The sequence below is a fragment of the Pinus tabuliformis genome, chromosome 8, assembly GCF_031772625.1.
Source record: "Pinus tabuliformis cultivar Carrire ecotype Pingquan chromosome 8, CPIR1, whole genome shotgun sequence".
NCBI classification, from domain to species: Eukaryota; Viridiplantae; Streptophyta; class Pinopsida; order Pinales; family Pinaceae; genus Pinus; species Pinus tabuliformis.
Window position 1 is genome coordinate 252,209,789 of NC_142294.1, and position 16,236 is coordinate 252,226,024.

The 16,236-nt window shown below is 34.6% G+C and overlaps 1 pseudogene; it reads right to left on the reverse strand.

Annotated features, from left to right (window-relative positions):
* Positions 1-225: 225 nt before the first annotated feature.
* Positions 226-16,236, reverse strand: part of LOC149235100 (uncharacterized) — a 40,925-nt pseudogene continuing 24,914 nt past the window's right edge.

Genomic DNA, 16,236 nt, shown 5'->3' on the forward strand with positions numbered 1-16,236 from the left:
GGGTTATGGGCCCACCACACTTCTGCTACGGATTCTTGCTCCCACTCCTTCCAAACACCAATGGGTCGCCGCCTTTGAGTCTGACAATAGTAGCTACTCTGGATCGTGGGCCAGTTCCCACCAGATAAACACTTCTCTTCTTGTTCTCGCTGGGAGGTTCAATCTTCGCCCGCTTGCTAATGTTTCCTTCCTCAGAAGGAGAAACATCCATAGCCCGAGTCCTTTTCAGGGGGGGACCTTGCCGCCATAAGGAATGCAGATATAAAACCTCTTGGATTGACCCTTGCTCACGATCAGCCATTCCTCCTCTATAATTTCATGAAGGCATGAGAAGACGCATAGCAAGTAGAAGATTGCATTCTGATGAATTCGGCTTTGGCTAAATTCGCCAGCCCTCAAAGATGGATCTGTATGCGTTACCCAGACTCTCTGCTCATCAGATAAATTCTCTTCAATAGCGTAGACACATGCAGGTCTAGAGTCTCTGCTCCATTGGATTGGAACCGCCGTTGCTGCTGTCACCTGCACGAGATGATTCTCTCTAGCCATTTGATAAGAACATTCCAGCAAATAAAAAAAAACATTGGCAAACAATTCAGGCAAAAACATACACAGACACAAGTTCACATAAAACACTTTTTTATTATGTACAAACTCAGATTACAATTTTAAGGCATCTCAGCCTTAATCAAGATTTCTCCAGCAACTACATTTTGCCCTCTCTCATACGCACAGGTTTTTCTCCTCTCTTTCTTGATTCACTAATGAATTCTTAATATCTTATTATACATACATTCAGTTTTAACTGAACTTTTAACTGAAATTAGTTCATTAACCGAATCTTGTTCAAGGTTGGCCTGGTTGTCCATGTGGTTGTCCACATGTCTTATTTTCCAATTTTTCCACTGAGGTGTCTGGATGCTCCTACATCACCAAGTCACTCACTCACACATTACTTAACAAAGCACTCAAATGTCTTAAAAGTTAAGAAATTGGGACTAAATTGAGTGGAGAAACGAGCAATGTTAGTAACAGTTACCATATTTTGTAAAACCATGGTGAAAATATATTTCTAAGGTTGAATTTCGAAACTTACATTAGATAATAGTATGTATTAATTGGAACAATTTCCAAAAATCTTTGCAAAATGTAGTGTGACATGTATTAATTGTAATGATTTCCAAAAATTAGTGAAAGATGTTTTAATTTTATCTATTTTTAAAAATCATTGCAAAATATTAGTGAGATAGTTCTCCATGTGTTGACTTCTCAAAGTAAGCAGAGTTTATCGGTGAGACTAATATAGATGGTGTTAAGGTTAAATAAGACATCAGTTTTTTTTTGCAATCAAGTGTTTACAAATTAATTTTATAAATTATAATAAAAAATATATTATTTATTTCTAAAGTTTGATGTTGGATTTTGAATAAAACAAATCTAAACCAATAACAATCAAATTAAATCAATTACTAGAGCATCTTGGCAAGACTAACCAAATTCATGATTGGAAAAGTTACACAGGCGTGGAAAGGCACACTACAAGGATCAATAGATTAATATATGTAAATGTAACCACATGATATCTACATATTTAGATTGTATATTTATATCAGATAAAAATAGTTTGTTGGAATAATTGAATTATCAATGGTAAAATTTTGTAGATAAAATCACAGTAGGTAACTAGATTTGGTAATAATTCTAGGAAGATAGTAACGGTATCCTATGTAGTTCCTAAAATGGTTTCAGTTAAATTGTCTTGCTAATTTATGACAAAATCAAAATATGAGCTTGAGTTACTCATTTGGTCTTTAATTTCAGTGGTCATTCCTAATAATATCTACTCAAACACCTACAACAGTCATGTCCATAACAGGGTTGTAAATACACTAGTGCTATTGGCTGATAATGTGTATTCAAAATATTTAGAACAATACTTCATTGGTATGATCTTTTGTATTCCAAAGCTATTCAAAACAATGTGGGGCTTCTCCAATAGGATCAAGCACTCCTCACAACACCGAATGATACTTTTCAATGGTGTTATCTACCAAAGCCACAGATTCACTCGAACGACAGATTTCTTGCTAGAATATGATAATTTGTTTTCCAAAAATCAGAATTTTAGGGCATTTGAGTCATTTTTTTGATGGTGGAAATGGATTCAGCACCCTAAAGAATCCCTGGGGCACCCAAAATCCTAAAGTTTTATAGTTGTAACCCAAAATTAAAAAAAAAAAATCCTAAATTTTGTCATAATCTTGCTAGAATTTCCATTATTTTCAGGTTAATTTGTGGGATTTTTAGACTACACTCTTTTCAATTAATTAAGCACAGAATAACTTCTATATACATTTAAATTAATTAAGCATAGACTAACTTCCATGGAATCTCAATATTCTACATGGTTTCAAGTGAAAACGCTTTCATAATGATTATGGAAAATTTATTTTCGTAATTCGACAAAGCACAGAAACTTTAAAAAAATTCTCTATGAAAAGATTCTTCCTAATATGATTAGATATTGAAATATTTCTATCCGTGAATGATCCTCGATCAGAAATTTTTACACATCCATAATACCGGTAAAATATGAAGTAATTATACTCTTCACACTTTTACCTTGAAATTACCAAAAATTTTAAAAACACTCTTAAATAATGCATTTTAAATCATTTTTATGATACTCTCGACCGGGCATGCCAGGTGCCTGCTCTTTAGTTTTTCTCATTGTAGATGGTCAACAATAAGTGTTCATAATAATATAAGACATACAAGCAATATAGTATTTATTTTTGGAAGGTATTATATTATTATTCCTTGCCATAAGGCAACAAGTGTTCCATAATAATATAAGACATACAAGCAATATAGTATTTATTTTTGGAAGGTATTATATTATTATTCCTTGCCATAAGGCAACAGGGCCTATTGTAATCGATCTTCCTGGAATATGAGCCAGCCAAAAAAAATATAGATGCTTAAAACCAAACTACCCAAGGTTGTTTTGTACATGATTTTATTCACTTTTTCCTCAACCTATTAAACATTGAAAATGTTTTCTGTTAACGAATCAAAAGTTTGAGATCATATTTGGCCTCTCCCTAAGGTGCCTAGATTAAAGCTACGATATACAAGGATATACAATGGCTTTTATAAATCAACCTTTTTCATGTAAATTAATGCTACCATTGATTATCATTATTTTATCCACAATAAATGTTATGTTTAATTAACTTTCAATCTTTGTGATATCCAAGTATTTGTATTTCCAACATCTCGCATTGGGACATTTGGGTTGTGACATTTGGGATTTTCATGGTAAGCACATAGGGTCTCTGGCGAAGACTAGGGTGTTATTACCTCTCTTTCAACGTTTACATTTTCCTCAATCTATTGAAACATTCAACCCTTCTGCTCCACCATTTGGATTAAGCTCTACTACATCGTTTTTAGTTTGGACAAGTGACTGAAGTGGAAAAGGCTTACCATGGTTGAGGTAATTATTTTACTTCTTACATTATTTGTTTGAAGTGGACAACACCCTATGTTGATGTGACTGGCGAAAAGGATAAGGCTAAGGTTGTTATACTTCTTTTGTTGTTCTATTGTTCTCTATTTGTAGATGAGAAATCATGAGTTGTTAGTTGGTAGATACACAAAATTAAATATTGAAATTAAATTGCATAATCGTGAATTCAAATATATGGATGTTCATTGAGCGCTTTAAAAGTTGGGACATGATAAGTGAACAAATAAGTACTAAAAATTTTAGGCTTCTTCCAAAAGAGAAAAAAAACATTAATAACAAATAAAAAAAATGGAAATATCAATTGCAACACTTGTCTTTAAAAGTGTAGTAAGGTAAAATCCATAATGGAATGATGTGTCATCTGTTGACTTTCCCCTGTTACATATTTTTGCAAAGTTAGGTGTAGGAAATTTGAAGAAAATAATTGCAACATATGTGGTATTTCAATTCCATTCAAATCAAGAAGATAAATAAGGATTTGTGCAAAAAAAATTCCATCTAGCTTTAGAGGTTTAGAGGTGGCCAGAGTCAAAGAAGGAGTTGAAGTCTAAGTACCCACCTCTAAATCTACAATTTCAGAGACAATATACCAGTTCTATGTTTTTGCATGAAAATAAGGATACCCAAAACATTAAAAAGAGAATTAAATAAAACATGTAATGAAAGTGCAAATGTAGTGCAATGTAATGCATCTTGGCATACAATTTTCCCCGATTGATCATCTCCTTAGTATGTGCAAGCGTTACAACTTGAGCTGCTACTTGAACTTGTTGATGAATTCATCGTCCTTTGCATTAACTTCTTCAGTATCTTCAAGGCCATTATCATCTGAATCCACTATGTGCACATCTTTACGAGTAGATTCCAAAATTTTAAGGGCCTCATTGTCAAAATCACTGAAAGGGGAATCAAAAGTCTTGGATTTCTTGAGCTTTCATGGCCGGCAAAGAGCATGGAGATATCTAGTAGGGGGTGTGTGAGATTTGCTTCTTCCCAACCCATTAGCTAATTATTTCATTTGTTTTTTCTAAGAAGTTCCACCGCTCTTAGCATCCACTTTGGATTTCTTTGTACCACTTTCACCTTTGTTTTTTCTTCTTATACCTTAACATTATCTTCCATTTTCTCTTCCTCAGGTACAACATTATCCGACATTTTCTCTTCTTCTTACACAAATTAATCTGGGATTTTCCCTCCTTCTTCTGCCCTATTTTCCAATTTAACTACCTCCTCAAACTTACGTCTGGATAAACTAAATTTGCTTAGTCCAGATAACATAGATGGATTTTGTTCTTAAGACCTTGTTGTTGGTGTTGGTGCTGGTGTTATTACTCTAACACATTCCAGAAGTAATAAAAATGGTTCCAATCACAACATTCAACAATAAAAATTGCATAGTGGGAGTGAACAAGATTACCATAGCAATCCACATATTAGACATATCGCTTCCATGACTCTCCTACAATATACAAACTACAAGAAACTCCCACAGCTCCCCTTCTGAATCCTCTGAGAGAGCAAGCGACCTCACATAAAATTTCTGAAGAGGTAGAGACAACGAAGAGTAAGAGAGACATGGGAATGGACAAGCTTAGGAGATTCAACTATGACCACACCGTACCATATTATGAGAACCTAATGCTTCTCTTCCCACACTTCATTTTTGGAGATGACTTCAAATGTTGAGTGCTCAATAGGGATCTCTTTCCCTTGTACCACTTTGGTACTGAAATTGATGAGAAGAGATAATATCATGGGAAATCCTACAAAATAAATGCCATATGCTTCCTTACAAATGGACACCATACACACCCCATTGTTTTCTTCTCGGAGCCTACCCCATTTACAAGTTCATCCACGGACACAATTTCAGTAAAAAATATAGAGAGATAGAACACAAGGTCATTTTATAGAATGGAATTTGTGGAGGAAGAGGTTTGCAAATGCATATTTGATAAGGTGAAATGGAATTCAAGAGGAATTAGTGGAAGGGGCAAGTGAAGAGTCGTCATTACTTTAGATACTCTAATGAGACCTAGTTTATGGAAACCTAGTTTGCGATTGTGAGACATGGCATGAGATGAGTGCAATTTAATTTCTTATATCCATAAACCAAGTAGAGAAGTGTTAAACTCTATGATATTTGAAATAAATAAGCAAAGAATGGCTACCAAGTCCCCATAGATAAGCAAATTGTTCCAACAGAGAAACAGAGAAGCAAATCATGGTTGCCCAAATACAAGTTAAGATTATTTTCGCTTCCTCTCTTGTAATAGATATCCATAAACATTCATATTTTAGAGGAAAGGGTTTTACCCTATTTCAAACTTGTAACGTCAATGTGAATCCCCTCATTTATTTAGTATATAAGTTTTCATCCAATTTCAGGGTAAACTACCACATAACCGTTAACCATGTTAATATATTCATGTTGGGAGAACAAGAGCTAGATTGATTGTACAACTTACATAGTTGCGACGTATATAATTGAACTAGATTAATTGAGAAGGGAAAAGGCTAGATTGATTGGGAAGGGAAAGTAAGGGCTCAGTGTTGATTCTACAGAACGAGCAGCGGAGGAGGTTTACTACTCAGTTTCTCCACCAAATTAGTATATCTAGTTTTAGCAGTTGTTCTTTTCCTAAAGTAGTTCGATACCCACTACAAGCAAGATTTTAGATCTTAACGAGTTAAGAGTTTCTAATTGGTTTTTCTTCTCTCTCTCAATGGAGGGGAATGAAGGTATGAACTGTTCTAGCTTCCTTCAGTCTTTTTCAATCAGGACAGATGCACACTGATAGAGGTGAGAGGCTGGATAGCACATTTGACATGTTACCATAGCCTTGCATGTAGCCAATTATTTACGTGCATAAGGTGTTTCCACGTTGCTAACAGTAAAAAACATGTAATAAACGATTTCGCATGACTCAGGTAATTCATCGGTCATTGTCTTTGTTTTCATTACATGCATGCAGCGAATTATTTATGTGCATGAGGCATTTCCACGTTGCTACCAATAAAAATATGTAATAAGTGATTTTGCATGACCGAGGTAAATCACCAGTTATGGTCCTGGTTGTCATTACATGCATGAAGTTAGCAGGCCAAATGGTTATGATCATGCCCTGTATTTATAATTCATTATTAAAAGGGGGCGCGTGTAAAATTCACTCGTGTTTTTACTTTATTTAGTTGACAGACATTGCATTGAAATTTACACTAGCATAATTGAATCAATTAAGTTTAAAAAGTCATAACCCATTATTATTATCACCCTTTTCCTGACATGAAAAACACCGACACAATTGATAACTACCCATTCATCAAAGCTTTCTTTTGCAACAACACAAACGTATAGTCCACCTCGTATAGCTTTAAATTGACTAGAAGGAACATTACACTAATATTTCCTATACTGATAATGTGTGGCCATATAAGTGAACGACAAGTTCGAATTTATGCTCTTCTTTCCTGAAAAACACAAAAGCGCTATCCAAAGAGCATATTCTTTATGGGATGGGTTATTGCATTACACATTATATTCAGAGAATCAATTGTTTCACTCATATTGGTCTCATGGGTGAAAGAAGAGCGCCTTTCTACCAATAATTCTCGTTTGTCACAAGCATTGTTCGATAGCATATTGAAACGACTTCAGGAAGTCTTTTCTATATTACTCATATATTACTTACAACTTGTAAATCCAAATCTAAGAGTGCATACATGGCCTATATGAGCCACCCAGGTCATATAGTTGGCCTGCTTCCAGCAGCTAGGACATGCAATACCACCACCTGATGACATAAGAATTCAACGGAAGATATAAACCAATTTGTTTGTATTTATGCACTCGCTCTGGTTTATATAGCATGGATATGAATAATCAATTGGAAAAATTATTTATTTCCTTATTTGATACTTAGCAATTTCACACTAATAGATAAACAAATATTTAAAAATTAGCTTTATAATAAATTTAATGTTATTAAACATTGTATATGAACATCCCAACCTATAAAATAATTGTATAAAACTATCCCAAATTTTATATTTATATTAAATGTAAAACAATTTTAGAAAACCATCTCAAATTGTATATTTATATTAAATGGAATATAGTGGGCATTTTCATGTTCACCTTTATTTTTCATCGAACAAATATGATGTGAAAGTTTTCTCATATCACTTAATATTTAATAATCATATAAAAATCCAATTATATTAAGAGTTAATGTAAACAACTACTAAAATGGTTGCTTAACTATTTAGAGGGAAAAAAAACCGCTTAATTTGAACTAACCTAATCTATTGTTACTTAAACTACTGATACTAGTGATGGTGCTAGTGCTTCTTACCTTTCTACTAATGTTCGTGGTAGATCTATAATTGTCAAATATGTTGTTGTAGGTGCACCTTACTTAGGTGTTGGTGGTTCTCTTACCTTGGCTACTGGAAGTGCTAGAGAAACTTCTTCTTATAGCTCACTATGGTTGGCTCATATTAGTGCTTTCTCATTTGTCACATGTAAAATGGCCTATGGGGCACCTTGAAGCTTTCTAGATAAGCAACATTCATATATGGCGTAGTTTGGGTTATGGCATGGTCATTAATGATGCTTTTGGTGGCGATGATTAACACAAATTCATAATCATTTTTCAGAAGAGATGTAGCAAATGACTCAGATGAAAGTTTGGAACTATTGAGTTCGTTTCCAACACAACTACAAGCAAGCAGACTGAAGGTTTGGAACTATTGAGATCATTTAGTTCAAAATATAATGTCACTGGGAAGGACAACACTCTCGTAATTTGCATGCATATTCCATTGGCAAGTACTTGTTGCTCCGCACCTTTTCTTTTTTGATTTTACAAAGTTAAACTAGCCCAAATCTGCCTTTCTAAAATTGATTTGAACCCCATAGTTTTTATTTGTCGTGCGAAGAAGCTTTCAATATGAGTCATATATCTTGGTTATTATGACCAGGAACACTAAATATTAATATAAGGCTATTCGAAGGGGTATTTATGTCAGTGTAGCACCATTAACAACTATATTTTAACATATTTTGAACAAATTAATATAATTCAAATGGTTTATTCTGAATTTGAAAATTAGTGGCATTTCAAAATATTTTAGGAGTTAAGCATGAATCTTAAAATTATTTGTAAGTTGAAATTATTTAATATTATTTTATCCTCAAGTGGATCTATATTTATATATTTGTTATAACCACTTGAGAACATTTTATCCTTATATAGATATTTGTTGTAACTACTTTAAAATATTCTCAAGTAGATCTATATTTAAAGATTTGTTGTAACTACTATAGAATATCATATCCTCAAGTGGAATTGCATTTAAATATTTTTATCTTTGTTTAACACAAGCTCATGTATGATTGAGAATGCCATCTACATTCCAAAGGGATGACTCTTAGAGCACACAATCCAAGTTATGATGACTTGATATACATACTTCATGATATTTTTGTTCTCATATGAATTATAGCTTCCATTTCTTCTTGGTGGTGTGTGACCTAGATTGATTTATAATGTTGTAGTTTCAATTCAACGACCTATTCTAGGAGCCAATGCTCAGTCCATTAAAGAAGAGAATTGTATTGTTTGATTATCATTCATTTTATCTATGTATTTATTTATGTATGCATATCTATTATTTTTAGAATTATTTTTCAATAAAGATATTACATCATAAAACAATTGTAGATAAATATTATAATCATGTTTAAAGAGGTATGGGAATAATCATAGTTCTTCCTAAAAAATCATACATATTCTAGATACACTACTTTATATAACTCTAGCATGGATGATATGAATGAAGATGATGCAAACACTAAATGAATTTATAAGGATCAAATATATTCTCATATTTTATCATTTACAACTACATTATTTAAGGTTAATTGTATTTAATAATGTGCACGATGCAATACCAACTCAAGTTTATAGAAATGGATTTTATTTCATGTGTCTTTACAAATGTTCGTAGGATCTTAGTGATGAATCAAATCTCTTTATAAATAAATATGGAGAGAATAAATTTAACTTTGCATGTAATGATGATAGCCTAAACATTCATAATACATCTTTTCTTATAATTTTTTTCTGATAATGTTCATTGTCAACCAATGGTTTCATTGTGCACAATGTTGAAATAGATTGTAAAATATGCATCCAATGCTGGAAAAATATGATATTTATTGAGGCATGTTAATAATAGTGTCCAACATAGTTCATTTAGGAGATCTTTCCCTATATGTATATAAAAAATTCATAGCTAAAACTATAACATCTTAATTTTCAGTTACCAACTAATATTGTAATTGTAATTAATTATGTTAATGATGCATATATTGAAATTATATGTAAATGTGTTAAAAAACCCAAAAAAAACATAATTATATGGTACTAACAATTGATGAAGAGGTGGAGCCTTGATACATACTGTGAGAATCCGTGCGAGAAGGAAAACCAACAAAACGAGATTTATGGAATTATTTATTACCAATAAATTATTTAGTTGAACTAATATCCCAAGATTGTTAAACTTCCCCAAGAAAATATCTAATGGGAAAGGGTAGTAATAACCCCCATGTTTATGAGAAGAGTGGGGTATTAGTATAAAATTGCTCAATGGTATGGGATTTGTACCCTCCTTTCATGAGATTTTTAAATTCTTGTTAACCCATCAAGGAAGGAAAGTTTAGGAAGAAAAGGGAAGGAAGGGGAAGTACCCATAGGGGATGATAGAAGAGCAAATAAGAGTAGAGAAAAAAGAGGAGTAAAGATAGACAAAGAGATGAGAGGAGGTTCTTGTGTGAAGAAAATTCATGTGCATGATTTTAGTCTACTTGGTGTTGCAAGTGGGGTTGGTGTTAGGGTCTTTAGCCTCAGCTATATGGCTAATGGGTACTATTGAGGAATTTACAAAAGCATGGAAGGGAGACATCGAGGGAATATTAATTTAGTGAAGGGATTTCTCTATTTTGTTCAAGCCTGATGTGGCTAATTACTGAGATGGATTATTGAAAACCCTACACCAAAGAACAAAATTGAAGCACCAAAGGGATATTAATTTAAAGAATGGCCCTCTTCAAGTTGCATAGGCCCATTGTATCCACACTCTGAATGAGAAAAAACCCTGGCTCCATAGGTTGAAAGACACCATACTGACTTATGTGTGGATGGAGGAGAGTGGCCTTCATCCTTACAACTAATAGCTTGGGAGATATTTTTCCTTTGGGTACTTCTTGTGTAAAGAAAATAAGAAACCACCCACAATAGCTGGGAAAACTCTAGGCTTAGTATGATCTTAAGAGAAGTTGTGAATGAAGGAAAATGACCTCCATGAATCCAACCTTTGCTTTGAGTGAGAAATTCCCTCATGGCTTCATGGTCTAGCTTGGAAGTGGCTAGATACAGGAAATATTATAGTGTAGGAGCCTTTGGTGGGGTGGAACATAACTCGTCCTTCATTAGTTTTAGAAAACTAATGAACTGGATAAGATAATTACCCTTGTCAACTTTATCTCTAATGAAAATCATGTTAATGAGAAAGAAAGGGTGAGTGATGAAATGTGTATGTTTATGTGCTTCTCTATTGACTGTATTTTCTTAGGTATGTGATGCCTAGTTTTTATGTGAATTACTATATATGATTGTAATGAATAATATAGTATTCATAGAAATGTTTTTCAAAATTTAATGTTCTTTTATGATGTGCTTTTAATGATTATGGATAGGAATTAAATGGTATACTTAAGCATAGGATGGATATAATTTAATCCCTAGTTATGGATAATACCCATGGTCTATTATTAGTCTGATTGGAGAAGTTCAAGGTATGTTAAAGTGATAAGAGAGAATTATGTATGATGTTGAGTTAGAGGCAAGAGGAAGAGCCTTGACTATAAATGGGAGATTCAAGGGGAAATGGTTTTCTTAGAACATATGCTGGAAAGTATTATAAATTTCACTCAAGAACTCTCGAGGTGATGAATGTCTATTAAAGAGCTTGAAGAAAGGCCTAGAATAATGCATTGAGATGAAGGATTTTGGATATATTCAAGGTTAGTGGGGACTCTTATAGTTTTATAAGTATTTGGGGAATTCCTTTGTCTAGTTAAAACCTCTTCTAACCCTTAGGGACATATCGAGAAATCTCGTTTGTAAGCATACATTTCCTTGGAGAAATTCAAGCACTGGTTCCACTTTAGTTTCAAGATATTAAAAAATTTAAGGTTTTGGGTTCCCTAGCCTCAACCCTTGGTCATATGTCCCAAAAAATTGACATTGACAGTAAACTATGAAAGATTAACATTGAACCATGAAACATTGACATTGATGAATCATGATGATGGTTATTGGTTGAAAGGGGAATTACTCTCATCATTGTATGGCATCACATATTAGGTCATAGGCTATAATTTTGTCAAGGAAGGTACATTATTGAGTGGGAATGTATCAATCTTGGTCCATCTAGGGATATTTTATTAAATTTTGGGCTATTGGCCTTTAGTGTTTTTTGGGTTTCAACTATCAGGAACATTGATCAATGGTAGCACATGTTAGGTCCTAATACTAGCATATCCAACACATGTTTTGGTTAAAAAAGATGGATGGCTGGATGGGGCGGTGGAGACGGGGGGATTTTGCAAGTGATGGGAATTAGCTATTGAGTGTTAGGTTTTTAAAAGTCAAGTATTGTGAGGGAATGAACCAGAGATCAATATTTCCTCCCAATATTGAGTAAGCACAATATTATTTCATCATGGAATAATAAGGTGATGTTACATGTTGATAGGGAGATGATGTGGTAAGTTGATTATATATTTTTACTTGTAGATTCAAACTACTTATGTAACATGTTAAAACAAAAGACTTGAATCTACTCTAATTATCAGCGGAAACAAAAATTGATCGATGAAAACACTAAGAAGAAAAGGAAGAATTTCAATCACATATAACACAATATTTTCTAGGGAAAACAACTGTTCAAAACCTCGACTATATATATTACATTACCTAAAAGATCTAAGAAGAAAATATGATGCTTGTTCAACTTGAACAATATCTACACAAGTACAATCTATCTCTCTACTTCAAAAACGAGCTCAAGCCAACACTTATCCAAATATGGCTGCTAAGCCCCTACTTCTTGAGAGAATTAGCCCATATTTAATAGGGAAATTCCCCACTCATAACTGCACAATCCATCATAGGCCTTTTATTGATTGCATGCACCATATGTAAAACTCGGAAAATTATACAACTGATAGTACATTTTCGTTGAACTCTAGTCTCAACTAGTTCTTCCTCTGAACTGGGATGCATGACTTATTTATGAGTGAATCTTCAGTTAACTAGTGGAGCAGTGAAGTTGCTTCCCACTACCTCACCTCCTACTAGTTCCTTCAACTGATTGAACTATTTTAACTTACTATAACTCAGTTAGACTGAGTTAATTAATTACAACTCAAAAGAACTCATCCTCGACCCCTAAAATTTAGGAATCACTCTACATAACTCTAGATAGACTTGCAACTCAAATTTATTTAGCCAACTAAGTCAAATTAACCTAGTTAACTATTACAAGTTGCTATGAGAATAGAATTTCGATTTAATTCCTAATTTAATTCAAAGACAAATTAAATTAGGATTTCTTGTTTCTATTTTTAACACTCCCCTCAACAAGAAAGGGATTATCTTCTACCCTGATCCTGCCTCCGTGAAACTCGAATTTGCATCTTAACAAGGCCTTTGTCAAAATATCTCCATCCTGCTCCTTGGTAGGAATGTACTCCAGTAACATGATTCTCCTTTGCACACAATCTCGAAGATGATGATACTCGATATCAATATACTTGAACTGATCATGAAAATCTTGATTCTCAGAAAGTTTGATACAACTCTAATTGTCATAGTGAATCACTGTTGGATCCATCTGATGACTAAACAAACCAACAAGAATCTTCCTCATCTAGATAGCCTCACAAGTTTCTTGACTAGTAGCCATGTACTCTACTTCTACTGAACTGAGTGCAATTTATCTATGTTTCATGTTGTACCAAGAAATAGTTGTTCACTCAATACTGAATATCCCACCTGATGTGCTCTTCCTATCAGATGGAATCCCTATTGAATCGGCATCGATAAAGCTTTACTCCCTTTGTCTATCTTTACCAAAGGCCAAACTCAGTGGTGCCTCTGAAGTATCTCAACACATGTTTTGTTGCCTTCCAATATAGTTTGGTTAGCTTAACCATAGCTTGACTAAATTGTTAATTGCATCACACATTTCCAGTCATTTTTTCACCAAATTCATGAGTGAACAAAGAATTTGTCTATAAATAGTAGCCTCCACTACTTCACCAGAAGTAGCATCCTCCTTCCTCCAACTACCAGCTATAGGAGTCTCCATGGGTTTACTGCTCTCCATGTGGAACTTCTTTAGTATCTCGTTGTCATACTTTCCCTGAGAGACAAACATTTCCTCATCTCCTTCACATAATTCCATCCCCAAAAAGTAGTGCATAAACCCCAAGTCCTTCATTTCGAACTCTCTTGCAAGATCCTCTTTGCAAGACTTGATAATATTATCATCACCTGTCAGAATCAAATCGTCAACATATAAAACAATAATTAACAATTTAACTTCAACCACAATATGGTAAAGTTTCGCATCTGCTTCACTTTTTGTGAAGCCCAACCTGATGAAATAGCTATCAATCATGGTGTACCAAGCACATGGTGCTTGTTTCAGTCCAGACAACACTTGCTTGATTCTACACACATACGAATCTTTGTTGAAGGTTTCAAATCCTTCAGGTTGCTCAATATACACCTCTTCCTCAATCATGCCATTAAGGGATGTTGTCTTTACATCCATTTGATGTATCTTCTGTCCCATCTACACTGACAGTGCTAGAATGGATCTGATTGATGAGTACCTTGCTATAGGAGAAAAAGCCTCATTGTAATCAATCCCCTTCACTTGAGAAAACCCTCTGGCCACAAATCTGGCCTTGTTTTTCTCCACACTACCATCAACTACTTGATTTACCTTGTAAAGCCACCTAGAACTCACCACTGACTTATCTGTCGGTATTGGGACCACTTCCCAAACACTGTTCATGATAATGGAGTCATACTCCGCAACCATGGCATCGACTAAAACTAGTTGTTGCACTTCTTCCTCAAAAGAGGATGGATCAATCTCTACACTCCTGCTCATCAGATCCATGTAGCTAATGTACCTCTTTGGTGACCTCCTCTACCTACACTATGATGTGGGTGCTCCCGCATTCTCTCTAGCATCATAGAATAACCTTTCCACCTCTCTGGTGCACTAGCTCCCATACCTGGAAGACTCTGCATGAGTGGGTGTTTCCACTCCCTTCTCCTATACATGTGGTTGCTCCACATAAACTTGAAGTTCCTCCTTTGGAGCTAAAAGCTCCTCAACTGCATGTAGCTAAAGGTCCCTCTCAAGGGAACATCTCATGGCATTCTCTTCATTGAAATTCACTTCTCTGAAAACCATTGTCATCATGTTGGTTGACAGGTATGCCTGATGGTTGTGAGGTGTGTCAATGTACCCCACAAATTTGCACAACTCAACTATTGGCTCTAGATTTTTCCATGCATCTTTGGTAACATGGTAGTAGACTAATGAACCAAATATCTTGAAGTGTGCCACATCTAGTTTCTTCCGTGAGAAAGCCTCTTCCGGTGTACTCATCCCAAGAATTCGATGAGGGATTATGTTCTGCAATAAATAGTTGTGTTTCATGCTTCAGCCCACAAGTGTAATGGTAGGCTCTGATCATGCAACATCGCCTATGTCACTCCCAAAATACTTATGTTATTCCTTTCAACCCCTCCATTCTATTGTGGGTTATGAGGTGTTATCAGTTCCTGTCGAATGCCTTCTAATGCACAAAGTTTTTTGAACTCATTTGACACATACTCTCCACTGTTATCGCTTCTGAGAGATTTCACTTTCCTGCCAATATCTTTCTTGAGAAGTGATTTAAATTCAAAAAAATTAGCAAACATCTGATATTTCTTCTGCATGAAGAAAATCTAACACTTAGAAAAATCATCAACAAATATTAGATAATACTTGTGCTTTGTCATGGATGTTGTCGAGAACAGTCCACACACACCTGAGTGAACTCAATCAAGGATCGCTTGTGCTCTATTGTCTTTTTCATGAAAGAAGCTTTGGTGTAGTTCCCTAATGTACACCCTTTGCATGTGTCTCTCTGCTCTAGTGTACCCTTGGGAAGTACTATAGAAATTTGTTGCAATATTTTCAAAGCGCCATGATGCGAGTGATCCAATCTCATGTTCCATAACTGTTCGATGTCTTGGCTCTGCATATTCTCTTATTTAGCACTTAAAGCAGCGCAACCTTCTACCTCCAATTCTTAGAGGTTCTTCACTCGAACCCCTATCTGCTTCACCTGTCTTATGGCTATGTGATGAAGGAACACCTTTCCCTTACCCAATATCACATCATAACCTCTATCCTCCAACATGGAAGTATAAACCAAGTTCTTCTTCAAGCTTGGAACATGTATAAAATCTCGTAAAGTGAGGGGGGAACCAGACTCCCTATGAAAGGGAATTGTACCGATTCCAGTTGCACTATACCTCCCATCATCACCCATCTCGATA